The 26,489-nt window shown below is 51.4% G+C and overlaps 1 protein-coding gene across 12 annotated transcripts in view; it reads right to left on the minus strand.

The window, feature by feature from the left end:
• The window catches only part of ERCC1 (ERCC excision repair 1, endonuclease non-catalytic subunit), a 71,894-nt gene that overhangs the window by 24,752 nt on the left and 20,653 nt on the right, over positions 1-26,489 (minus strand). For 2 of the 12 annotated variants that reach the window (XM_057300529.2, XM_057300527.2), the window contains exons 1-2: positions 18,518-18,644; positions 17,053-17,124 (exon numbers count right to left, since the gene is read on the minus strand). The exons of 3 other annotated variants lie outside the window; for them this stretch is intronic. The gene's annotated coding sequence lies outside the window, so the exon portion shown is untranslated. Of the gene's footprint in view, positions 1-17,052; positions 17,125-18,517; positions 18,645-19,348; positions 19,435-26,489 lie in introns of those variants that run through there. 7 more of the 12 variants (XM_057300526.2, XM_063600405.1, XM_014342725.5 and 4 more) reach the window with 7 other exon arrangements.

Here is a 26,489-nt window from a genome sequence, read left to right on the forward strand (position 1 = left end):
ACACCGGGCTAATTTTTCGTATTTTTAGTAGTGATGGGGTTTCACCATGTTAGCCAGGCTGCTCTCGATCTCCTGACCTCATGATCCACCCGCCTTGGCCTCCCAAAGTGCTGGGATTACAGGCATGAGCCACCGCGCCTGGCCAACACAAAATTAATTTATTATTATTATTATTATTATTATTAGTTATTTTTAGAGATGGGGGTCTTGTTGCACTGCCCAGGCTGGTCTCAAACTCAAGCGATACTTCCACCCCAGCCTCCCAAGTAGCTAGGATTACAGGTTTACACCACTTGCACCCAGCTACTTTTAAATGAATCAACAAATATTTCTAAAATTTCTCAGTTTTGATTTCCATTACAGTAAATATTGATAGAAATCATACACATCAACAAAAACTCTTTGGGGTCCTCAATACATTTTTTAAATTTTAGACAGGGTTTCACTCTGTTGCCCAGGCTGGAGTTCAATGGTGCAGTCATAACTCACTGCGCGCTTTGAACCGGGCTAAAGCAGTCCTCCCACCTCAGCCTCCCAAATAGCTAGGACTACAGGTGCACGCCACCACTCCTGGCTGCTTTTATTTATTTTTGTAGAGACAGGGTCTTGCTATGTTGCCCAGGCACAGGCCTTCAATAATTAGGAGTGTAAGGGGGCCAGGTGGAGTGGCTCACGCCTGTATTCCCAGCACTTTAGGAGGCCAAGGTGGGCGGATCACGTGAGGTTGGGAGTTCGAGATCAGCCTGACCAACATGACCTGACCAACATGGATAAACCCTGTCTCTACTAAAAATACAAAATTAGCCGGGCATGGTGGCACATGCCTCTAATCCCACCTACTCGGGAGGCTGAGGCAGGAGAATCGCTTGAACCTGGGAGGCGGAGTTTGCGGTGAGCCGAGATCGCGCCACTGCACTCCAGCCTGGGCAACAAGAATGAAACTCTGTCTCAAAATAAATAAATAAATAAATAAATGGATTAGGCCGGGTGCGGTGGCTCACACCTGTAATCCCAGCACTTTGGGAGAACAAGGCAGGCAGATCACTTGAGGTCAGGAGTTTGAGACCGGCCTGGGCAACGTGGTGAAACCCTGTCTCTACTAAAATTACAAAAATTAAGCCGGGCACAGTGCCTCATGCCTGTAATCCCAGCACTTTGGGAGACCAAGGCAGGTGGATCACCAGAGGTCGGGAGTTCAAGACCAGCCTGGGCAACATGGTGAAACCCCGTCTCTACTAAAAATACAAAAATGAGCCAGGCGTGGTGGCATGTGCCTGGAATCCCAGCTACTTGGGAGGCTAAGGCACGAGAATCGCTTGAACCCGGGAGGTGGAGGTTGCAGTGAGCCGAGATTGCGCCATTGTACTCCAGCCTGGGTAACAGAGTGAGAGTCTGTCTCAAAAACAAACAAATTAGCCAGGCATGATGGTGCACGGATGTAATCCCAGCTACTTAGGACGCTGAGGCCAGAGAATTGCTTGAACCCGGGAGACAGAGGTTGCAGTGAGCCGAAATTGTACCACTGCACTCCAGCCTGGGTGACAGAGCAAGACTCTGTCTTAAAAAAAAAAAAAAAAAAAAGAATCAATGAACTAACAATCATACAAACCTGATTAGTGTCATGAAGGACAAGAATGTGGAACATCATTTTAACTTTGAAGGAGAGGACGAGTGGATGGGAGGGTAGGGGAGGTTTCTCTGTCAAAGGAGCATTTAAGGAGAGACCTGGCTGGGCACAGTGGCTCACACCTGTAATCCCAGCACTTTGGGAGGCCAAGGTGGGTGGATCACCTTAGGTCAGGAGTTCGAGACCATCCTGGCTAACATGGTGAAACCCCGTCTCTACTAAAAATACACGCACACAAAAATTAGTCAGGCATGGTGGCATGCGCCTGTAGTCCCAGCTACTCGGGAGGAGGCTGAGGCAGGAGAATCACTTGAACCCGAGAGGCAGAGGTTGCAGTGAGCCGAGATTGTGCCACTGCACTCCAGCCTGGCCAACAGCAAGACTGTCTCACACACACAAAAAAAAAAAAGAGGAAGAAGAAGAAGAGACCTGTCCATGCGCCCTGGCTCACACCTGTAATCCCAGCACTATGGGAAGCTGAGGCTGGCAGATCGCTTGAGCCCAGGAGTTTGAGACCAGCCTGGGCAACATGGTGAAACACCGTGTCTCTCCAAAAAATACAAAAAAAAAAAATCACATGGCTTGGTGGCATGTGCCTGTAGTCCCACGTACTCGGGAGGCTAAGGTGGGAGGATCACTTGAGCCCAAAAAGGTCAAGGCTGCAGAGGGCCATGATCATGACAATGCACTCCAGCCTGGGCAGCTGAGTAAAGCCCTATCTCAAAAAAAAGAAAAGAGAATCTATCTGGCAGTTTTCTCTCTTGCCTTCCAATCGTTGCATCTCATTTATTTTTCTTGTCTTACAGCATTTTTTTGTTTTTGTTTTTGTTTTCCGAGACTGAGTCTTGCTCTGTCACCCAGGCTGGAGTGCAGTGGTACGACCTCAGCTCACTGCAACCTTCGCCTCCCGGGTTCAAGCATTCTCCTGCCTCAGCCTCCCGAGCAGCTGGGACTACAGGCGCACATTGCCACACCCGGCCTTTTTAAAAAATTTTTTTTATTTTTATTTTTATTATTTTTTTTGAAACAGAGTTTCGCTCTTGTTGCCCAGGCTGGAGTGCAATAGTGAGATCTTGGCTCACTGCAACCTCTGCCTCCTGGGTTCAAGCGATTCTGCTGTCTCAGCCTTCTGAGTAGCTGGGATTACAGGCATGCACCACCACGCCCGGCTAATTTTTTGTATTTTTTTTTTTAGTAGAGATGGGGTTTTTCCATGTTGGTCGGGCTGGTCTCAAACTCCTGACCTCAGGTGATCCACCTGCTTCAGCCTCCCAAAGTGCTGCAATTACAGGCATGAGCCATGGTGCCTGGCCAAATTTTTGTATTTTTAGTAGAGACGGGGTTTCCCCATGTTGGCCAGGCTGGTCACAGACTCCTGACTTCATGATCCATCCACCTTGGCCTCCCAAAGTGCTGGGATTACAGGCATGAGCCACTGTGCCAGGCCCGTTTTACAGCATTTCAAACACTTCCAGGACTATGCCACACAGTAACACTGATTCTCACAGCAGCCCTCCACACTACAACCCTCTGAGATGACTTATCTCACCATGCCCATTTTACAGAGGGAGAAACTGAGGCACAGGGAAGGTAGACTCTTATCCAAGGCCACATAGCAGGTAAACAACCAAACTAGGACTCCAACCAAACCTTGTGCTCTCAGTCTCAACCTTAAAAGAAAACTCAATAAACATTCTGGCCTTTTTGTTTTTGTTTTGAGACCTTTATTCTGTTACGCAGGTTGGAGTGCAGTGTGATGATCACAGCTCACTGCAGCCTCAAACTCCTAGGCTCAAGCAAACCTCCTACCTCAGCCTCACAAGTAGCTGGGACTATAGGTGTGCACCACCAGAGCTGGCTATTTTTGTGTAGAGATGGGGTCTCGCTATGTTGCCCAGGCTGCTGATCTCAAACTGCTGGCCTCAAGGGATCCTCCTGCCTCGGACTCCCAAAGTGTTGGGATTACAGGTGTGAGCCTCCATGTTCAGTCCACATTCTGTACTTTTTTTTTTTTAGATGGAGTCTCACTCTGTCGCCCAGGCTGGAGAGCAGTGGCGCAATCTTGGCTCACTGCAACCTCTGCCTCCCGGATTCAAGTGATTCTCTGAAGTCTCAGCCTCCCAAGTAGCCGGGAGTACAGACATGTACCACCACGCCTGGCTAATATTTTTTGTATTTTTAGTAGAGATGGGGTTTCACCATGGTCGCCAGGTTGGTCTTGAACTCCTGACCTCAGTTGATCTGCCCACCTCATCCTCCCAAAGTGCTGAGATTACAGACATGAGCCACCGTGCCCAGCCTATTTTTTTTAAACGGGAAAAATATCTGTAAATTTCCACAGTGACCCACGGAGCTTGGATGAAGAGCGGGAAGCCTGAGGTCTCCTTCAGTCTCCATCCTCTCTCTGAGCCTCAGTTTCCTTCCCTATGTGGAAGGGTTGGAAAAGATGTTCTCTAAAAGCCTCAGAAACTCTGCTGTTAGCGTGGAGGGGACAGAAGCTCAAACAGATTGCATTAGTTTCTTAACGGCTACTATAACAAATTGCCCCCAATTCAGTGATTTAAAACAAGAGAAATTCAGCCGGGCACCGTGGCTCACGCCTGTAATCCCAGCACTTTGGGAGGCCGAGGCGGGCGGATCACGAGGTCAAGAGATCGAGACTATCCTGGTCAACATGGTGAAACCCTGTCTCTACTAAAAATACAAAAAATTAGCCAGGCATGGTGGCGGGCGCCTGTACACCCAGCTACTCGTGAGGCTGAGGCAGGAGAATGGCGTGAACCCAGGAGGCGGAGCTTGCAGTGAGCCAAGATCACGCCACTGCACTCCAGCTTGGGTGACAGTGAGACTCTGTCTCAAACAAACAAACAAAGTTTTGTACAGATGAAGCGGGGGGGCGGGGTCTTGCTCTGTGGCCTACGCTGATCTCAAACTCCTGGCCTTGACATTGCAATCTGCCCGCCTTGGCCTCCCAAAGGGCTGAGATTACGAGTGTGAGCCACCCTGGCCTAAACATTTAAAACGACATGTGTGACAGCCAGGCATGGTAGCCTGCACTTGTAATCCCAGCTCCTTGGAAAGCTGAGGTGGGAGGACCCCTTGACACCAAGAGTTGGAGATCAACCTGGGCAATACAGTGAGACTCCATATATAGTGGATTCCAATATAGTGAGACTTTAAAATATAAAATAAGGGCCGGGCATAGTGGCTCACGCGTGTAATCCCAGCACTTTGGGAGGCCAAGGTGGGTGAATCACCTGAGGTCAGGAGTTCGAGACCAGCCTGACCAACATGGTGAAACCCCATCTCCACTAAAAATACAAAATTAGCCAGGCGTTGTGACACATGCCCGTAATCCCAGCTACTCGGGAGGCTGAGGGAGGAGAATCGCTTGAACCCAGGAGGCAGAGGTTGCAGTGAGCCTTGATCACGCCACTGCACTTCAGCCTGGGCGACAGGAGCGAGACTTCATCTCAAAAAAGAAAAAGAAAAAGAAAAAAAAAAAATATATATATATAAATAAGTAAAAATAAATTCGTACATATGGATCTAGCAGACTCATATACCTCTGGTTATATTTCCAAAGGAATTGAAATCAGGATGTCGAAGGGATATCTGCACTCTCAAGTTCATTGCAGCACTGGTCACAATAGCCAAGATATGGAGTCAACCTAAGTGTCCATCAAGGGACATAATGAATAAAGCAAATGTTGCATATACACGCGATGGAATACTATACAGCCTTGAAAAGGGAGGAAATTCTGCCATTCAAGACAACATGGATGGAACTGGAGGACATTATTCTAAGTGAAATAAACCAGACACAGAAAGACAAACACCACATGATCCCACTTTTATATGGAATCTTAAAAAGTCGAGCTCATAGAAACAGTATAAAGGTGGCTACTAGAGTCTAGGGAAGTGGGAGAGGGTTGGGAAAAGAGAAGATGTTGATCAAAGGGTGCAAAGTTTCAGCGAGACTGGAGGAATATATTTCAGTGATCTATTGCACAGCATGGTAACCACAGTTAATACTAATGTATTGTGTATTTCAAAGTTGCTAAAATAGAGTTTAAATTTTTTTAATTTGTAAATATTATTTTTTATTTTTTGTCACTACATGTTCTCATCTGATTTTTTTTTTTTTTTTTTTTGAGACGGAGTCTCGCTCTGCTGCCCAGGCTGGAGTGCAGTGGCACAATCTCGGCTCACTGCAACCTCTGCCTCCTGGGTTCAAGTGATTCTCCTGCCTCCGCCTCCCGAGTAGCTGGGACCACAGGCGTGTGACACCACGCCCAGCTAAATTTTTTTTGTATTTTTAGTAGAGATGGGATTTCACCGTGTCAGCCAGGATGGTGTCGATCTCCTGACCTCGTGATCCACCCGCCTCCGTCTCCCAAAGTGCTGGGATTACAGGCGTGAGCCACTGTGCCCGGCCTCTCATCTGATTTTTTTTATTTTTATTATTGTGCTTTTTGTAGAGATGGCATCTCACTACATTGCCCAGATTAGTCTCCAACTCCTGGGCTCAAGCCATCCTCCTGCTTCGGCCTCCCAAACTGCTGGATTTATAGGCGTGAGTCACTGCACCTGGCCCTGACATCTTGATGTCAATTTATTTGCAATATACACCCAGAAGTGGGATTGCTGGATCCATATGTGTAATTTTATTTTTTATGTGTTTGTTTGTTTGTTTGTTTATTTTAAGACAGTCTCACTCTGTCGCCCAGGCTGGAGTGCAGTGGCACAATCTCGGCTCACTGCAACCTTTGCCTCCCATGCTCCTGTGATCCTCCTACCTCAGCCTTCTGAGTAGCTGGGACTACAGGTGTGCACTATCACACCCGGCTAATTATTTTTATTTATTATTATTATTTTTTTTTGAGACAGAGTTTTGTTCTTTTTGCCCAGGCTGGAGTGCAATGGCTGGATCTCGGCTCAGCGTGACCTCCGCCTCCCTGGGTCCAGCAATTCTCCTGCCTCAGCCTCCCAAGTAACTGGGATTATAGGCATGCGCCACCACGCCCGGCTAATTTTGTATTTTTAGTAGAGACGGGGTTTCTCCGTGTGGGTCAGGCTGGTCTCGAAATCCCGACCTCAAGTGATCCGCCCCACTCGGCCTCCCGAAGTGCTGGGATTACAGGTGTGAACCACCGCGCCCGGCCCGAAGTTATTCCTCTTATCTGACTGTAGTTTGGTATTTTTTAACCGGCATCTCTCTGTTCTTCCTCTCCCAACCCCATCTCTACTAAAAATACAAAATTAGCCAGCCGTTGTGGCGCATGCCTGTAATCCCAGCTACTCGGGAGGCTAAGGCAGGAGAATTTCTTGCATCCAAGAGGTGTAGGTTGCAGTGAGCTGAGATCGCACCACTGCACTCCAGCCTGGGCGACAGAGCGAGACTCTGTCTCAAAAAACAAAAACAAACAAACAAAAAAACAAATAGCGCATCGTTTTCTGGGAGGCAGTGAATTCCCTATTTAGGAAGTGTCCAAGCTCAAGTTGAAATGATGGTACATTGCGATTCATGCTGCAATGCCTCAACCCAGTTCCTCTCCGGACCTCAGTTTCCTCATTTATAAAATGGGTGTGGACGACGAGGTCAGATTTAAAAAAATAATAATAGTAGTTAATAATAATAGGCCGGGTGCAGTGGCTCAGGCCTTTAATCCCAGCACTTTGGGAGGCCGAGGTAGCAGGATCGCTTGAGCCCAGGAGTTCTAGACAATCCTGGGGCAATATAGCGAGATTCTATCTCAAAGAAATAATCATAATCATAATAAAAATAAATGAATAGATAAGCTGAGACGGACTCAGGCCCAGCTCCTGCCTGCGATCCCTGCGGGGGCCACCAGGGGGCGCGGCGCCCCTGCCCAAAACTCCGCCGTCGGCTCTGAACCCCGGCGGACGCGTCCCGACGCCCCTGGAAGATTCTGCGCCCTGCCGGCTCGCCGGCGCCCGGGAGCCCGGGAGGCGGGTGTGCACGCGGGGTGTCCAGGGCGCCCCCGATCGAGGCCCCCTCGCCGTGCCTCGGGGTAGGGGGACGGCTGTGACTCAGGCGCGCGCTCCTCCCCGGGGCCCTCAGTGGTCGCGAGGGGGCGCGCACGGCCTCGGGAACCCGCGCGGCGCCGCGTCCATTTTTACCCCAGCGCCGCTAAAAATAGTTGCCGCGCTCCGAGCCGAGCCGAGCCCGAAATAGCGGCCCCCAGATAAGGCAGGACGACTCAGCGCTTCCGGGGAGCGGAAGGGGGAGCGCGCGGGGGGAGCGGTGCTGGGCGCAGCCCGGCCGAGCAGGCGCCGCTGTCCCCAGCGCACCCCCACTCTGCCCTGGCGGTCACACTCGCCCCCGACTGCGACCTCCGCCCCGCCGCTAGCCTGGCTGCCTTCCTACGTCCCCCACATTGTATCCTCATCCCCTGTCCCCCATCCTCAGCTTCACCTCCATTCCTCATCATAATTCCCCCCTCCCCTACACCCCCAGCGATGTCCCCCACTGGTACTCATCCGCATCCCCCAGCCTGTCCTACTCCTGTCCCTATTTCCCCTCTCCACCCTCATCGCCAATCTCCTGTCGTCCTGAATCTGCCCCCTTACCATCTCTGTCCTCAAGGCCAACCTTTATGGGGGCAGAGCAGGGCGAGAGGGTCACAGGGAGTCAGGAGACCTGCGGGCTGAGGGCTGAGGGCTGGGAGTGAGGATCTGATTTCTTGGTTTGTTTCTACTGTGGGCAGGGGTAGGCTTAGATCTGGGGGTTGGAGCATGGGACACTTCAGTCTGGCCTAGTCTTCAGAGCTGAGGCGAGGCATGGCCAGCATCACGGCTCATTCTGTGACCAGGGTCGGGGCTCAGGCTGGGGAAGGATGACCGTCTTTGTCACCAAGTTTGATCACTGTGTCACCAGAGTTAGGGCTCAACCTTGAGCCGTTTCTTTATTTACCCACCTCCACTAATATTTTTTATTTCAGGCAAGGTCTTGCTCTGTCACCCAGGCTGGAGTGCAGTGTTGCCCATGCTGGAATGCAGTGCTGGGATCTTAGCTGACTGCAGCCTTGAACTCCTGGGTTCAAGAGATCCTCCCACCTCAGCCTTCCTAGTAGCTGGGACTACAGGTGTGCACCACCACACCTGGCTAATTTTTAATTTTTTTGTAGAGACAGAGTCTCCATGCCTTGCCCGCCTTGTCCAGGGTGGTCTTGAGCTCCTGGCCTCAAGCTATCCTCTGGCCTCCTCCTAGGAAGGCACTGAAATGACAGGCATGAGCTACAGAGCCCGCCTCCACTAAGATTCTTTCCTCCCTTGCAAGTCAGTGATTGGACACAACAGCTCCAGGCCTTGGGAACAGTCAGAACTCTGTTCCCTGGGCCTAGGTCTTCCCTTTGCACTGAGATCATCTAAGGGCCTCCCCATTTCCATATCCTGAGATTCTCAGTGCCCACTCCAAGCATCAGTGTCAGGCCTCAAGGACCTACACTGCATGTTCTGGGGGTTTAAAGGGAGCACACTGACTTCCCTGAGGGTGACAGAGGTCAGAATGAGTGACTAAGGTCTTGGGCCTGGCCCTGACCCTGCAGTGGGCGGGAGAGATAGCCAGTTGAGGCCTAGGTCTCCACCCACGTAGCAGGGTGGATGGCGGGGGGGGGGGGGTCATCCCTGAGATGAAATGTGGGTGGAAGATACCTAGATAAGTTTCAGAGTCAGTCCAGAGATGGTAATTTTTAAGTAACTTCTAAAATTTTCGAGTAGCTGGGATTACAGGCGCCTGCTACCAAGCCTGGCTAATTTTTGTATTTTTTTGTAGAGACGGGGTTTTACTATGTTGGCCAGGCTGGTCTCATACTCCTGACCTCAAGTGATCCGCCCACCTCGGCCTCCCAAAGTGCTGGGATTACAGGCGTAAGCCACTGCATCCAGCCTAATTTTTTTTTTTTTTTTTTTTTTTCTGAGACGGAGTCTTGCTCTGTCACCCAGGCTGGAGTGCAGTGGCGGGATCTCAGCTCACTGCAACCTCTGCCTCCTGGGTTCAAGTGGTTCTCCTGCCTCAGCCTCCCGAGTAGCTGAGACTACAGGCCAGGCGCGTGCCACCACGCCCAGCTAACTTTTTGTATTTTTAGTAGAGATGGGGTTTCACTGTGTTAGCCAGGATGGTCTCGATCTCCTGACCTCATGATCTGCCTGCCTCGGCCTCCCAAAGTGCTGGGATTACAGGTGTGAGCCACTGCGCACAGCACTTTTTTTTTATTATTATTTTTTTAATTTTGAAAACTGTTTCGAGGCCAGGTGCGGTGGCTCATGCCTGTAATCCCACCCAGCACTTTGGGAGGCCGAGGTGGGAGGATTGCTTGAGCCCAGGAGTTCAAGACCAGCCTCGACATTATAGTGAGATCTCATCTCTGGGAAAAAAATTTTTTTTTAATTAGCCAAGTGTGGTGGCATGCACCTGTGGTCCCACCTACTCAGGAGGCTGAGGTGGGTGGGAGGATCGGTTGAGCCCAGGAGGTGGAGGTTGCAGTGAACCGAGATGGCACCACTACACTCCAGCGTGGGCAACAGAGACCCTGTCTCAAAAAAAAAAAAAAAAAAAAAAGAAGAAAAAAAGTTTTGGTAACTACAAAAGGGTATACCTTGGAAAAGTAAATTTCCCTCCCACTCTGATCCCCACTTCTCAATATTAACTATTTTTTATGTATCTTGGCCAGTAGGATTCACTGAGCTCTCACGATGTCCCTGGCCTATGCAAAGCCCATCACAGAAATGAAGTGGCTGGAATCATTCAGCACTCAGTGAGTAGGCCAGACCCCATTGCTATGCCCATTTTAGAGATGGGAAAACTGAGGCTTGGAGAGGTGCAAGGATGTGTCCTTTTGAGGGCCTGGTTCTGAAGGCTTTTCAAAGTTGAGGCAAGGAAGTGGATGAGATCAAAGAGGCAAGGTTCAGGCCAGGATACAAATCCCAGGGAGGGTGACAGGGGTGGGGAGTCAAGGAAGGCTGCCTGGAAGAAGACTAAGGGTAGCCAGGAAGGCATCTTCCAGAACCTTCTGATGGAGGGCTTGGATGGAAGTAGATAACTCTGTTTGGCAGGCTGAGGAACCACCAGCAGCAGGGCGTGGCCCCTCCTCAGACCCACAGCACCCCAGAGGTATGTATAGAAGAAGCAGGCTGCTTAATGACATCTCAGGGACACATCTCAGTGATAGCACAGCCGGCTTAGTTATGACGTCTGAGTGATTTGCCAACTGCCTTAAGACCAGCATCCCTAGTCATGCCCCGCGGGGGGGATGAAGATAAGAGGAAGTGACAGGCCATCGGGGGAGGAAGGGGAGATGCAGTCACACACAGACCAGGGACTCAGGAGCTGAGGGATGTGTGGTGCCCTCTGCACTAGGGAGGGGTCTCCCAGCTGCCTGAGTGTGAGGGTCCATCTTATTGATTTGTCTAGTGAAGGAGGCCAGGCTCCAAGGAGGTATGGCTGTAGTCAGTCACACTCAGTTTGGGATGGGGTCCGCCCAGGGGCTGCAAGGATCAGTCACTGCTGTGTCCCCATCACCTAAGGCAGTAACTGGGACACAGCCGGCGCTCCATACATCTTTACTGAATGAATGAATCGAATGAAAAGGGTCAGCACCGTCTGGGACTCAGTTTACCCTCGTGGTCATTGGGCTGCTTCAACCAAGGGGATCGCTAAGAACACCCCTCCCCACCTTGGGTCCCAGATCGCAGATCGCCAGTGAGTAAGAAAACGGGTTCGCGCCGTTGGTGGACTCCGCCCACTTGTGACGTTACGAGCCGCTCCCCCAGGATCCCGACCCAGGCGTCTCCCTTGGGATGGGGGCGGAGAGGAACCCGGGAGTCCAGACTCAGGCCCCTCCCCCGGGAGCAGGCGGGCCGGGCAGGGTTACACAACCCGTCGTCGCGTCCCGAGGGAAGTCGCCGGATGTCCTGGCCGGGCCGGGGACAATGGGCAAGGAGGGCCCCTCCCGCAGGAACCTGGAAGTGGCAGGGGCTCCCCCTCTTCTGATTCACCCTTGTTTCCGGCCCGGTTTAGCCTCCTTCTCCCTGGGGATCCTATCTCCTCCCAACTCTACCCTCCTGTGTGGCCCTGCAGTTCGGTTCTTTCTCCGAACCGGCAAACCTCTCTCCTCTACACCCCGTACCCCGTCCTTTCACACCTCCCCAACGCCCCCCGAAACTCTCTGCCCTCACACTCATCGCTTGTAATTCCCGAATCCCCTAAACTTCCAGTGTCCCCGGTCCTTCCTTCACTCATCCATACCGGGCCCCTCTTCCCACCCCGTCAACTACCCCCACTATCCTGCCCAGGCCCTCCCAATCCCCTCCCCGGGCTCCCCCAAGCTTTCCTCAATATCTCCCAGCCCTCCCTAGCCCCCGACTCACCCGCTTCCCTCCAACTGACCCCAATACACTCTCTTGTCCTCCTAATCCCAGCCTCCCGCAGTTCCCTCCTGTCTCCTCGAACTGCCCCATGTCCCTACCTCATCTCCCCAAATCCTGTTCCCCATTTCCCCCCCTCCCCCAGCCAGCCGCTTCGCCCCCCACCCCGGAGCCCCTCCCCGCCCCTAGGCCCAAGGCCGGCCCGCGCCCCTCCCGGGCGCGCTCCCACGCCCGGCGCGGGTTCCCAGGCCGCCCCCCCGCGGTGGCCCAGAGACCCAGTTTGCTGCGGCAAAACATTGGTCTCCGGGCAACAGGCCCCGCCCCGCCCCAGGGCCGCCAGATGAGGCTGGGCGGTCAGGAGGCCACCGGGCCGGGACGGAGCACCCAGGCCTGCGCGCCAAACCCTCGGCCTTGGCCCCCAGAGGCCTCAGGGCGCAGAAACCCGGAGACTGAGGCGCAGCAAAGAGGAGATACAGAGATCAGGGCCCCGGAGCAAGAAATTCGGAGACATGCGTGGAGGCCGAAGCAACAGGGAACTGTCGGGGCGCAGAGATATAAGGAAAGACCACGCCACAGATGGAACAAGGACGGGGCCCAGAAATAAGCACAGAAATAATGCAGTTACACACGGGCAACACCGAGGCCGGCAGGGACGCCCCTGATGGCAGAATAATCCATCTTTAGTCCTCAGGACCTTTGCACTCAGTTCGAGGGACTTCCCCTCTCTGACTCTGTTTCTGTATTTGTAAAATGGGGACATTAATACGCAGCGCTTAGCAAATCGGGCTGTTCTGACGATTCAGTGAATTCGCAGACCCAGAGCTTGTAGCACAATTCCTGGCATGTACACTCATCATTCATTCATTCAACCGATTTTTTGTTGTTGTTGTTATTGTTGTCTGAGAGGAGTTTCGCTCTGTGGCCCAGGCTGGAGTGCAGTGGTACCATCTGGGCTCACTGCAACCTCCGCCTCCTGAGTTCAAGCAATTCTCCTGCCTCAGCCTCCCAGGTAGCTAGGATTACAAGCCTGTGCCTCCACGCCCAGCTATTTCTTGTATTTTTAGTAGAGACACGGTTTCACCATATTGGCCAGGCTGGTCTGAACTCCTGACCTCAAGTGATCCACCCACCTTGGCCACCCAAAGTGCTGGGATTAGAGGTGTGAGCCACGGCACCTGCCCCAATCAACAGGTATTTATTGAGCATCTACTACATGCCAGGCACTGGTAAGGACTGTGAGAATGCAGTATTGAACAAGACAAAGCTCTCTGTTCTGGAAGCTTACTCTTTGGAAATTGGGAGGGGGATGACCAACAATAAATGAACAAATGAGCAAATTAAGCAAATTATATAGTACTTTGGAAAGTAGTAAGTGCTGGGAAAAGCAGAGACAGGGGGCTGGGGGTTGCTATTTTAAATGGGATGGTCAGGGAAGGCCTAAATGAGAAGGTGATGTTTGAGCAAAGACTAGAAGTTGGTTTGGGAGAAGCCATGCAGATATGTGGCCTAAGCAAGTGCAAAGGGTGTAAGGTGAAGACATGTCTGGTGTGTTGGAGGAACAGGGAGGCAGCTAGTGTGGGTGGACAGAGAGAACGTGGGGAGGGCACTGGAGCAGAAGAGGTCAGAGAGACTAAGGGCTGATCCCGCAGGGCCTGATGGGCTGAGGTGAAGTCTTTTACAGAGTGGGTCAGGAGCTATGGGAGGGTTTTGAGCAAAAGAGGGATGTGAACTGTTTCTTATTTGTTAATTTATTTATTTATTTATTTATTTATTTTGAGACAGAGTTTCTTTCTTGCTGCCCAAGCTGGAGTGCAATGGCGTGGTCTCGGCTCACTGCAACCTCCGCCTCCTGGGTTCAAGCGATTCTCCTGCCTCAGCCTCCCAAGTAGCTAGGATTACAGGCGCGTGCCACCACGCCTGGCTAAATTTTTTTTGCATTTTTATAGAGATGAGGTTTCACTCAACGCAATGTTGGCCAGGCTGGTCTCGAACTCCTGACCTCAGGTGATTTGCCCACCTCAGCCTCCCAAAGTGCTGGGATTACAGGCGTGAGCCACCGCGCCTGGCTTGTTTTTTATTTTAACAGGGTCCTTTGGGTTGTAGGTGGGGAATAGACTTTGGAGGACAAGTGTGGAGTCAGGGAGACCAGTCACTGTCATGGTCCAGTTGAGTCCAATGGTGACTTGGACTAGGAGGTAGTAGGGATCGATTCTGGAGGCCTTTAAGTTAAGAGCGGCAAAATTTGCTGACAAGCACATTCATAGCAAGCCATCAGTAGATGGCAGCACTTTCCATTATGTTAGGTGGTACTCACCACATCCCCATAAAAGTTAACATCCCTATTTTACAGATGTGCAAACTGAGGCCCAAAGAGGTCACTTAACTTGCCTAAGGTCTCACGGCTCAGTCTAGCTCCAAAGATGGTACCCCTCTATTGGGACAGCTATTCCCAAGCCCACACACCCGAACATAACGCTCTCAGCGCCTAGATTTACATCTAAACCTGTACTCATCCATGTGGGCCCCAGGACTCCCGGAGCCATGTCCTCATCAGTCACATGTAGAAAGTAGGAGCTGGGCCGGGAGAGGTGGCTCACAACTGTAATCCCAGAACTTTGGGAGGCCAAGGAGGGCAGATCACGAGGTCAGGAATTCGAGACCAGCCTGACCAACATGGTGAAACCTCATCTCTACTAAAAATAAAAAAATTAGCTGAGTGCAGTGGCAGGCGCCTGTAATCTCAGCTACTCAGGAGGCTGAGGCAGGAGAATCATTTGAACCCGGGAGGTGGAGGTTGCAGTGAGCCAAGAACGCGCCATTGCACTCCAGCCTGGGTGACAGGGTGAGACTGTCTAAAAAAAAAAGAAAAGAAAAGAAAGTAGGGGCCAGATGGGGAGAATGCTGGCCCAGGACACTTGCTCAGAGGCAGGTTGGCACAGGCACAGAGGGTCCACCCAGAACCTCCCAGCCCAGCATCTGGCTCCCACATCCAATCATGGCCTAGGCCTGGCACACCCCAGCACTACGTGCAGCAACATGTTAAACACAGTCACGCATACACACGGAGATGTGGCCTTCTGCTCTGGGAATGCATTTTCAGGCAGTGTGCAGAAAACACAGATTTGCTTCTTTTTTTTTTTTTTTTTTTTTTTTTGAGACGGAGATTTGCTCTTGTCATCCAGGCTGGAGTACAGTGGCGGGATCTAGGCTCACTGCAACGTCTCCCTTTCAGGTTCAAGCGATTCTCCTGCCTCAGCCTCCTGAGTAGCTGGAACTACAGGCACGTGCCACCACACCCAGCTAATTTTGTATTTTTAGTAGAGACAGGGTTTCACCATGTCGGTCAGGCTGGTCTTGAACTCCTGACCTCAGGTGGTCCACCTGCCTCCGCCTCCCAAAGTGATGGGATTACAGGCGTGAACCACTGTGCCGGGCGTCTATCTCTTTATGTCTCTGTATCTCTCTGTTTTCTTTTCTTGTCTCTATCTCTGACCTTTGTCTCACTCTGACCCAGCTCTGTCTCTCTCACGCCTCCACACTCAGGATCCTCTAACTACCGCAGAATGACTCTTGTCCTGTGTTTCCATAGGACCTCACCTATTATGTACCATGAGAACCTGGCCTCTGGACAGGCGTGTCCAGCCCCAGGTTGGCAATTCTGGCTGGTTGCTCGGAATCACCTGGGGAGTAACTCACATAGCATAATTCTCTGGGCTTCTTTCTCTGAGATTTTTTTTTTTTTTTTTTTTGAGATAGTATCTTGCTCTGTCACCCAGGCTGGAGTGCAGTGGCACAATCTCAGTTCACTGCAACCTCTGCCTCCCAGGTTCAAGTGATTCTCCTGCCTCAGTCTCCCAAGTAGCTGGGACTACAGGTGTATGCCACCAAGCCTGGCTAATTTTTGTATTTTTAATAGAGACGGGGTTTCACCATGCTGGCCATGCTGGTCTCAAACTCCTAACCTCAGGTGATCCACCCACCTCGGCCTCCCAAAGTGTTGGGATTACAGGCATAAGCCATCGCGCCCAGTCGTCTTTCTCTGAGATTCTGACCCACAGCTTGTGGGTGTGGAACTGGAGAAACCCACCTTTAAAATACTCCCCAGTGACTGGGACCCCTGCCTGCTTGTACTAGTTACTGCATCTGATTTTACAGACAGAGAAGAGCCAAGGCCCAGAGAGCAGACAGCTCACCCCAACATCACACAGCAGTCAGCTGCGAGGGGCTTGGTGCTACTCAGATTTCTCCTAAGAATGTTTGGAAACAACCTGAGGGAGAGTTAAGTAATAAAGGAAAATCACAAACAGAGACAGAGACCCAGAAAGGGACTCACGGGAATAAAAGCAGAAAGTGACAGAGATACATAGAGATGATGAGACAGAGACAGAGAAATCAGAGATAGGGTTCAGAAAAAAAGAAGAGAGAGGCTGGGCACAGTTGCTCACGCCAGTAATCCCAGCACTTTGAGAGGCTGAGATGGGAGGATCTCTTGAGCCCAGGAGTTTGAGACCAGCCTGGACAGCATAGTAAGACCCCATCTTTATTTAAAAAAAACTTTTTATTAATTTTAAAAAAATGCAGAGAGAGATAAACACACATTAAGGATCAGAGGCTGAGAAAGACAAAAAGCTATTTGGGGGCCTAGAAAGACCCCCCCCACCCCAGGAGGGATGTATTTTCTTTTGAAGGAGACAATACTGTCTCCTCGGCCCATGCTTTAATAGGCTCTACTTCCCAGAAACAGCCAGTGCCATGGTTTAGCAATCTCAGCCTTACCAAGCCAGGTCTCCTCCCCAGGCTTGATATGTAGGATGCACATTAAATACGTTTATATAACCTGCCCTCTGTGCAGAATCAAGGAGCTTTACATAACGTAGCCCTGTGAGTCATGCGGCAGACACGGGGCACTGACCTGACATGCCCAGTGAGAGGGGACCCCTCGCCCAGGACCTTTACCTGGAAGTGATTGTGAAGGATAAGGCATCATGCATTTCACTGAAGAGGCAGCAGAGGGTCAGAGAAGGCAAGGCACTTACTTGGGGTCGCACAGCCAGGATTCAGCACAGCAAGGATTCCAACCACATCTGCTAGTGCCTTATCACGTGATCCTTTACAGAGTGGAGGAAACAATAATAAAAACACCTCTAGTAATACAACGACTGCTGTGTATTGAGTGCACCGGGCTGCAGTAAGTACTTTACAAACACTGTCTTATGTATTCCAAAATCCAGTGAGGAGCTGGACGCTGTGGCTCACGCCTGCAACCCCAGCACTTTGGGAGGCCAAGGCAGGAAGATTGGGTGAGCCCAGGAGGAGTTTGAGACCAGCCTGGGCAACATAATGAGACCCCCGTCTCTAAAAACAAAAAATAATAAAAATTAAAAATTAAAAAATTTGCCAGTGCCTATAGTCCCAGCTACTTGGTAGGCTGAGGCGGGAGGATTGCTTGAGCTCAGGAAGTGAGGCTGCAGTGAGCTGTGATCATACCACTGCACTCTAGCCTGGGCAACAGAATGAGACCTTGTCTCAAAAAAAACCAACAAAATGGCCGGGCGCGGTGGGTCACACCTGTAATCCCAGCACTTTAGGAGGCCGAGGTGAGTGGATTACTGGAGGTCAGGAGTTCAAGACCAGCCTGGCCAACATGGTGAAACCTCGTCCCTACTAAAAATACAAAATTAGCCCAGCATGGTGGCGGGTGCCTGTAATCCCAGCTACTCGGGAGGCTGAGGCAGGAGAATCACTTGAACATGGGAGGCAAAGGTTGCCGTGAGCCGAGATCATGCCATTGCACTCCAGCCTGGGCAAAAAGAGCAAAACTCCATCTCAAACAAAACAAAAAAAGCCCAGCGAGTTAGGGACAGAATCCAGTTATTAAATAACATAATTAAACCTATTTTATACGGAGCACTTATTATGTACTAAGTGCTTTACCGGATTTGATGGTCACAATTCTAGGGGTGGGTGATGTTATCACCTCCATTTCAGGAAGGAAGGAGGCTCAGAGGAAGTCACAGGTCAAGGTTCCGGAGTGGGTAACTAAACCCAGTTCTTGCTAGCCCTGTATCTCTATCACCTACTCCCATGCATACAGGTCCACAAGCATGCCTGTGCACACGTGCAATCAATATTGCACTAACATCTCCAAACACTCTAGTTGAAATACCCAGAGCTCCCGCCTTATGTCTTTTCTCTTCCTCAAGAAGGCTAACCCAGCCTCCAATCCCCTAAACCTTCATGAGCCAGGGAAGGAACCCTCTTTCCCTCTAACGCCTCAGTTCCGCCACGCGGCCGGCCGAGGTCGGCGCTGTAAAATGCTCCTGCTCCTTTCAAAGAATGAACAGTCCAGGCCGGGCGCGGTGGCTCACGCCTGTAATCCCAACACTTTGGGAGGCCTAGGCGGGTGGATCAACTGAGTTCAGGAGTTCGAGACCAGACTGACTAACATGGCAAAACCCCGTCTCTACTAAAAATACAAAAATTGGTCGTGATGGTGCGCACCTGTAATCCCAACTACTGTGGAGGCTGAGGCAGGAGAATCGCTTGAACCCGGGAGGCAGAGGTTGCAGTGAGCCGAGATCGCGCCATTGCACTCCAGCCTGGGCCACAGAGCGAAAACGAGACTCCATCTCAAAAAAAAAAAAAAAAAAAAAAAAAAGAGAGAGAGAATGAACAGTCGGCCGGCGTTGCCCGGCAGCGCCGCGCCGGTTGCCGGGCAACGTCAACAAACGACGCGGCCGCCGTCTCCGTGCGCCCCCCCCCACGCCCGCGCAGACGCGGTGACGCGACGGACTGTGGAACGCCGTCGCCTAGCAACGCGAGGGCTGTTTGTCCCGGGCTGGGTGGCGCGGCCGCACAAGGCGCAGCCAGGACCGGCCCGGGCGGACAGACCGGCCCGCCGGGAGCCCGGGGCGGGGGGTGGAGGGGATTGCGGTGATGGAAGCGGGGGAGAACCGGGTTCCCAAATTACCGGTTTCCCTTTAGACAGCCGCCGTCTGTTGTCGCCCGCTCCTCCTGTCTGCCCCGGGACCGCCTCCGCTCGGGTATCTGTCCGTCTGCGCCCCCTCCTCCCCGGCATGTCCGTCTGTCCAGCGCCTCCCGCGCTGTGGCTGTCTCATATCCCCCCCAAACCATCACAACCAAAATAGGGACAAGCACACACTTCGCTGGCCTGCCGTTTCTGCCTTGGACTGCCGGATTTCCGGGTGCATCGTTGCGGTTGGGGTCCCCACCAGGGGAGACAGACAGACAAAGGGAGACAACCTGTTCACACTCAAGCCACAGCCCCAAAGCCCTCCCGTTCCTTTCCCCGCTCCCTTGGGGTTCTCTTGCCTGTCTTTCTCGAGCCTCTTTCAAGAGACAGGCAGCCCGTGGTCCTTCCATCCTGTGTCCGGGAAGCTGTCCACAGCTGGGAGGTTCTAACAACTCATCCCCAACACACACTCCCAACACCCCCCCATCCAGTAGCTTCATGTGACCAGGGCTGGGGCGAATCTCCGAGCAGAGAGAAGAAATTGAGTGTGTGACAGTGTGAATGGATGTGACTATAGGTGAGCAACAGTCGGTGACAATGTGCACATCTGGTATTTCCTGTGTGAGAGCAAAACTGCAGGACTCAGTGAGTGGTTTCTGTGGTTTGCACTTGTGTATCTGGGTGTATGGGAGTGTGTAGCCCTGCTGACTGTGTAGATACGAATGTGTGTGCAGTTGTGAGTCTTACATGTGGTCATCTATGTGAAACAATGCCTGTATAAGTACCCATGGATGTGCACGGTTTTGCCTCTAGCCATGCATTTCTGGTTCTGTGTGTGTGTGTTTCTGGTTTTTTCGTTTGTTTTTTAGAGATGGGGTCTGGCTGTGTTGCCCAGGCTGGTCTTAAACTCCTGGGCTCAAGCGATCCCCCCCGTCTCAGCCTCCCGACTAGTGGGGACTACAGGCAAGCGCCACTACACTCGGCTAATTTTCTGGGTTTTTTTGTAGAGACAGGATCTTGCTGTGTTGCTCAGGCTGGTCTCCAATTCCTGGTCCCAAGTGATCCTCCCACCTCGGCCTTCCACCACAGTGCTAGGATTATAGGCATGAGCCACCATGCCTAGCCATGTGTGTTTCTGGATTTCTGTGTGTAACCATGCAGGTACCTGCGTTTGCGTACAGATTATTTTTCAGAGCTCCCTCCACAGCATTCATTGCAATGTCTAATTATATATTTGTTCCTTTGTTTACTCTCCATCTCCCCCACTGGACTGTGCACCCTGTGAGGGCAGGACCCAGGGCTGTTGTGGTCACTGCCAGGTCCCCAGCACCACCCTGCACAGAGAAGGTGCTCAGTAATTCCTTGTTGGGTAAATAACTCTTATGTCCATGTCGAGCACACACATCCATGTAACCCTGCAAGTGATTTTGTGGTACTGGGTCTTCTGTGTGTGTCTAGAAGCTGCGTGGGCCATAGCACAGGAGGGTCTCTGTAGCCATGTAGCTCTAATTTTTGGCACCCCCCACAGTGCATGGCACATATCAGAGCCTCATGGCACATATCAGGGCCACGTGGAGTAGGAGGCCAGGTGCACTGGCTCACACCTGCAATCCCAGCACTTTGGGAGGCTAAGGCAGGAGGATCACTTGAGACCTGGAGTTCAAGACTAGCCTGGGCAACAAGGTGAGACCCTGTCTCTACACATAATACAAAAATTAGGCCAGGCGCAGTGGCTCATGCCTGTAATCCCAGCAATTTGGGAGGCCAAGGAGGGTGGATCACCTGAGGTCAGGAGTTCGAGACCAGCCTAGTCAACATGGTGAAACCCCATCTCTACTAAAAATGAAGAAAAAAAAGCCAGGCATGGTGGTGGGTGCCTGTAATCCCACCCACTTGGAAGGCTGAAGCTAAAGAATTGCTTAAACCCGGGAGGTAGAGGTTGCAGTGATCCAAGATCACATCATTGCACTCCAGCCTGGGCAACAAGAGTGAAACTCCGTCTCAAACAACAACAACAACAATAAAAACAAAATGAAAATTAGCCGGGCATGGTGGTGCACACCTGGAATCCCAGCTACTTGGCAGGCTGTGGTGGGAGGATCATCAGAGACCAGGAGGTCAAGGCTGCAGTGAGCTGTGATTACACCACTGTACTCCAGCCTGTGCAACAGAGTGAGACTTTGTCTCAAAAGAAAAACAGAAAACAAAAACAAAAATAAAAAAACCATAAAAACTATGGATTTGAACTCTGTTGTCTTTTTTTTTTTTTTTTTTTGAGACAGAGTCTCACTCTGTCACCCAGGCTGGAGTGCAGACGTGTGATTCCGTCTCACTGCAACCTCTGCCTCCCGAATTCTCCTGCCTCAGCCTCCCAAGTAGCTGGGATTACAAGTGCCTGCACCATGCCCAGCTAATTTTTGTGTATTTTTAGCAGAGACGAGGTTTCACCATGTTGGCCAGGCTGATCTCAAACTCCTGACCTCAAGTGATCCACCTGCCTCAGCCTCTCAAAGTGCTGGGATTACAGGCGTGAGCCACCGCGTCCGGCCGAACTGTGTGGCCTTCCTCGTACTAGCATTAGGATCTCTATGCACTCGGTTTCCTCATCTGTCAAATAGGGAGAATAATAGACCCAGTTTATGGGACTGTTGTGGGAGAGTAAATGAGTTCATATGGAAAGCATTTAGAAAATGCCTGGCAGAAAACAAACATTTACAAAATACCTGTTTTGATTGTTGTCAGTATTATTACTTCCTCTGTGTGTGTCCTTGGATGTGCATGTGCGTGTCTAGAATCTGGGTTGCAGATGCAGGCTTTAGCTCTGTAGTCCTGTGTTACTGGGTACCCAAATGCCCTGAGTCTCACTTTCCTTCCTATACCATGGGCATGTTCCAGACCTTCTCCAGGGCCAGTTGGGACTCAATGAAGCTGCATCTGGAACACCCCAATGGCTACAAGGCCCAGCCGTGGTCTGGTTTCAGGAAAGGTAAATGAAGGGTGAAGTTGGGACGGGATGGAATTGAGGTTCAAATCACTCCATGGGACTGGGAAAGTGGGAAGTGAAAGAGGGATGAAAGAGCGCATTTGAAGCAGGCAGACTGAGGGTCAGACTCCAGAAAGGACTTCCTCCTAGGACTATTTTGGGGCTGGGAACTATAAGAAATGAACTGTTTTGCTGGGTCTGGTGGCCTACACCTGTAATCCCAGCACTTTGGGAGGCCGAGGCAGGCAGATCGCAAGGTCAAGAGATCAAGATCATCCTGGTCAACCTGGTGAAACCCCATCTCTACTAAAAATACAAAAATTAGGTGGGTGTGGTGGCGCGTGCCTGTAGTCCCAGATACTCAGGAGGCAGAGGCAGGAGAATCACTTGAACTCGGGAGGCGGGGGTTGCAGTGAGCCGAAATTGCGCCACTGCACTCCAGCCTGGTGACAGAGCAAGACTCCCTCTCAAAAAAAAAAAAAAAGAAAGAAAAACATGAGCTGTTTGGAGAGCTGCCTGGAGGAAGAGAAACCAGCCTGAGTTTCACAGGCTAGTGGAATTTGGAGGGGGGCAATAATAGCAATAACAATAGGCCAGGCACGGTAGCTCACACCTGTAATCCCAGCACTTTGGGAGGCCAAGAAGGGTGGATCACCTGAGGTCTGGAGTTCGAGACCAGCCTGGCCAGCATGGCAAAACCCTGTCTTTACTAAAAATACAAAAAAAATTAACCAGGCTTGGTGGTGTGTGCCTGTAATTCCAGCTACTCGGGAGGTTGAGGCAGGAGAATAACTTGAACCCGGGAGGTATAGGTTGCAGTGAACCGAGATCATGCCACTGCACCCCAGCCTGGGCGACAGAGTGAGACTTTGTGTCAAAAACAATAATAATAATAATAATAATAATAATAATAATAATGCACTAGGTGCAGATACTGATAAGGGCTTTGTGAGGAATTTTCTTTCTTTCTTTTTTCTTTTTTTTTTTTGAGACAGAGTCTCACTCTCTTTCCTGGCTGGAGTGCAGTGGCACGATCTCGGCTCACTGCAACCTCCGCCTCCCGGGTTCAAGCGATTCTCCTGCCTCAGGCTCCCAAGTGGCTGGGATAACAGGTGCCCACCACTACGCCCAGCTAATTTTTTTTTTTTTAGATAGGGTCTGGCTCTGGCTCTGTCACACAGGCTGGAGCACAGTGGCATGATGACAGCCCACTGCAGCCTTGACCTCCTGGGCTTAAGTGATCCTCTTGCCTCAGCCTCCTGAGTAGCTGGGGCTACAGGCTTATTTTTTTGTAGAGATGGGGTCTCACTCTGTTGCCCAGGCTGGTCTCAAACTTCTGGGCTCAAGCAATCCTCCTGCCTTGGCTTCCCAAAGTGCTGGGTTTACAGGAGTGAGCCACCATGTCCGGCCATTTGAGGAAATTTTTATTTTTGTCTGTCTTGTTTCCTGCTCTGTCCCCAGCACCTAGAGTGTGTGACTGCAGTGTGTGTGTGTGTGTGTGTGTGTAGGTGTGCTGATTAAATATTTGAATGGCTGATTGAATGAACGAATGAATGTCATCCTACAACCACTTGTGAGTCCTGGTCTTAGGGGAAGGCTGGGCTGGGGCCCTGGCCTCTGGGATCCCTCTTGTGCCAGTCCCCCAGCCCTGCTGTTCCCACAGCTCTGTGCTGAAGAGGGCGTGGAGGGGGCCAGGGAAGGGAGTGTCAGGCAGCCAGCCGGCTGCCTGCCCTGGATAGCAGCCCAGAGTGTCTGCAGGAGGGAGAGGGTAGTTCAGGAGCCTGAGTCACCCCGGGAGAAACCCCAGCCACATACCTGGCCGCTGACATCACCCGGCCAGGGCACCCCCGGCAGCCTAGACAAGCCGACTGAATCACAGGCGGAATTCAGCCACCCCGGGCACGTGGCCTGCTGTGACCCCCCGCAACACCCCCGAGTGGCCGTCTGGCTGCGGGGGTTGGGCCGGGCACACAGGGGTCAGTGAGGGGGCATGGGGCCTGAGTCAGGGACAGGGTGGCTACAGCCAGAGACCACCCAGCCGCAGGCGTCCATGTGGGGCAGGAAGGAGAAAGTTTGGGAAGGAGAGCCTGTGGGGAGGCCCTGGCGGGTGAGGAGGAAGCACGTGTGGGTGTGACGGGGAGGCTGCGGCTTGTGGGCAGCGGCTGGGCGACCCACAGGGGTGGGATGGGGTCTGAGTGTTTGCGCAGAGAATCACCAAATCGTAAGAGACTTGGTCGTAAGAGTCAGTCAGGAGGACAATGGAATCACCAATGTGCTTACACACGCAAAGGCACACACGCACACTCAACACCCGGCCTGGGGAGGCCCTGACTCCACCCACCCCAGGCCAGCGGGGCCTCACTACCCATAAGCCTGCAAGTTCCCTAAGGGACTGAGGCCTAAGGGACAGTTTCCTCATCTGTTGAGTGGGGGTATTAACAATCATTATTAGGCCAGGCACAGTGACTCATGAGGCAGAGGTAGGCGGATCCCTTGGAGGCCAGAAGTTCAAGACCAGCCTGGACATCATAGCAAGACCCCTTCTCTACAAAGAAAAAATTTAAAAATTAGCTGGATGTGGTGGTGTGCACCTGTAGTCCCAGGTACTCAGGAGGCTGTGGCGGGTGGATTGCTGGAGTGTTGGAGTTTGAGACTGCAGTGAGCTATTGATTGCACCACTGTACTCCAGCCTAGACAACAGAACAAGATCCTATAGCAAAAAAAAAAAAAAAAAAAAAAATCACTATTATTGTAATAGCTATGCTTACGGGGAACATACTTTCTGCCAGGTGCTATTCTAGGCATTCTACATTTTTTTTTTTAAATAATGGAGATGACGTCTCACTATGTTTCCCAGGCTGGTCTTGAACTCCTGAGCTCAGGCTATCCTCTCGCTTTTTTGGTGGCACGCCTGTAATCCCGACATTTTGGGAGGCCAAGGTGGGTGGATCGCCGGAGCCCAAGAGTTTGAGACCAGCCTGGGAAACATAGTGAGATGCCATCTCTACCAAAAAATCAAAAAATTAGCTAAGCATGGTGGCTCATGCCTGTAGTCCCAGCTACTCAGGATGCTGAGGTGGGAGGATCACTTGAGCCTGGGAGATGGAAGTTGCAGTAAGCTGAGATTGTGCCACTGCACTCCAGCCTGGGTGACAGAATAAGACCTTGTCTCAAAAAAAAAAAAAAAAAAAAAAAGAAGAAGAAGAAGAAAAAAGAGAGTCAACTGCATCTGTATTTGTGGCACTTGGTACATACACGGTAAGCTTTCTCAAGTGACTCTGTTATGATTCTTAGTACTAAGCATATTATTTTCTCTTTTTTTGTTTCTTTCTCTTTTTTTTTTTTTTTTCGGTGATGGAGTCTCACTCTGTTGCCCAGGCTGGAGTGCAGTGGTGCAATCTCGGCCCACTGCAACCTCCGCCTCCCAGGTTCAAGCGATTCTCCTGTCTCAGCCTCCCAAGTAGTAGGGATTACAGGACCCTACCACCATGCCCAGCTAATTTTTGTATTTTTAGAAGAGACGGGGTTTCACCATGTTGGTCAGGCTGGTCTCGAACTCCAGACCTTAGGTGATCCACCCACCTTGGCCTCCCACAGTGTTGGGATTACAGGCGTGAGCCACTGTGCCTGGCCAAATACACATTATTTTTATCCCTAAGTCCAACTAGGAAGGCCTCCAAAACAGTCACCCTCACTGCCTTGGTCCAGTTCTACTTCTTACCTCCCTGCAGTCTTTCCTGCTGCCTCTTCTTTGGTTATATATGTCTGTAGTAGGGAGAGAGTGCTTCAGGGACTCCCTCCTCATTCATAACTCTTCAGAACTCAATCATGATTATCTAGATCCACCTCCACAAGGAAGTCCTCCTGGCTTACTCCAGCCTCACTAAGCACTCTCACCACCCAATGCCTGGAGTGGTTGTAGTCAGTGAGTGATACATTGCACAGTGTGTGCCCCCTGGATTGGGGGTGGGTGAGAGACAGCCCCCACAGTGAGTGGCACCCCTGGCCAGGGCCTGGGACAAGTCTGTATCCAAGGGTGGCTCTCTGCTTAGGTCTGTGTTTGTACCTGGGTGTGTCTGTGTCTGCCCTACTCTGTGCATACTCATATATGTGAACCCGTGTGTGTGTGTGTAGTTGTGAGTGTGTGTGGAAGAGGCTGCGTGGCAGTGGAAGCTAGGTGTGTGATTCCGTGTATCTGTGTGCCTAGAGTGCCTTGTTCTATAGATTTGGATACCACTCCAAGCAAGTCAGTGGGTCTTTTTGTTTTTTGTTTTTTGAGATGGAATCTCACTCTGTTGCCCAGGCTGGAGTGCAGTGGCACGATCTTGGCTCACTGCAACCTCTACCTCCTGGGTTCAAGTGATTCTCCTGCCTCGGCCCCCCGAGTAGCTGGGATTACAGGTGCCCACCAATACACTCAGCTAATTTGTTGTATTTTTAGTAAAGATGGGGTTTCACCATGTTGGCCAGGCTGGTCTCAAACTCCTGACCTCATGATTCTCCTGCCTCGGCCTCCC

This window comes from Pan paniscus, chromosome 20 (genome assembly GCF_029289425.2).
Source record: "Pan paniscus chromosome 20, NHGRI_mPanPan1-v2.0_pri, whole genome shotgun sequence".
NCBI classification, from domain to species: domain Eukaryota; kingdom Metazoa; phylum Chordata; class Mammalia; order Primates; family Hominidae; genus Pan; species Pan paniscus.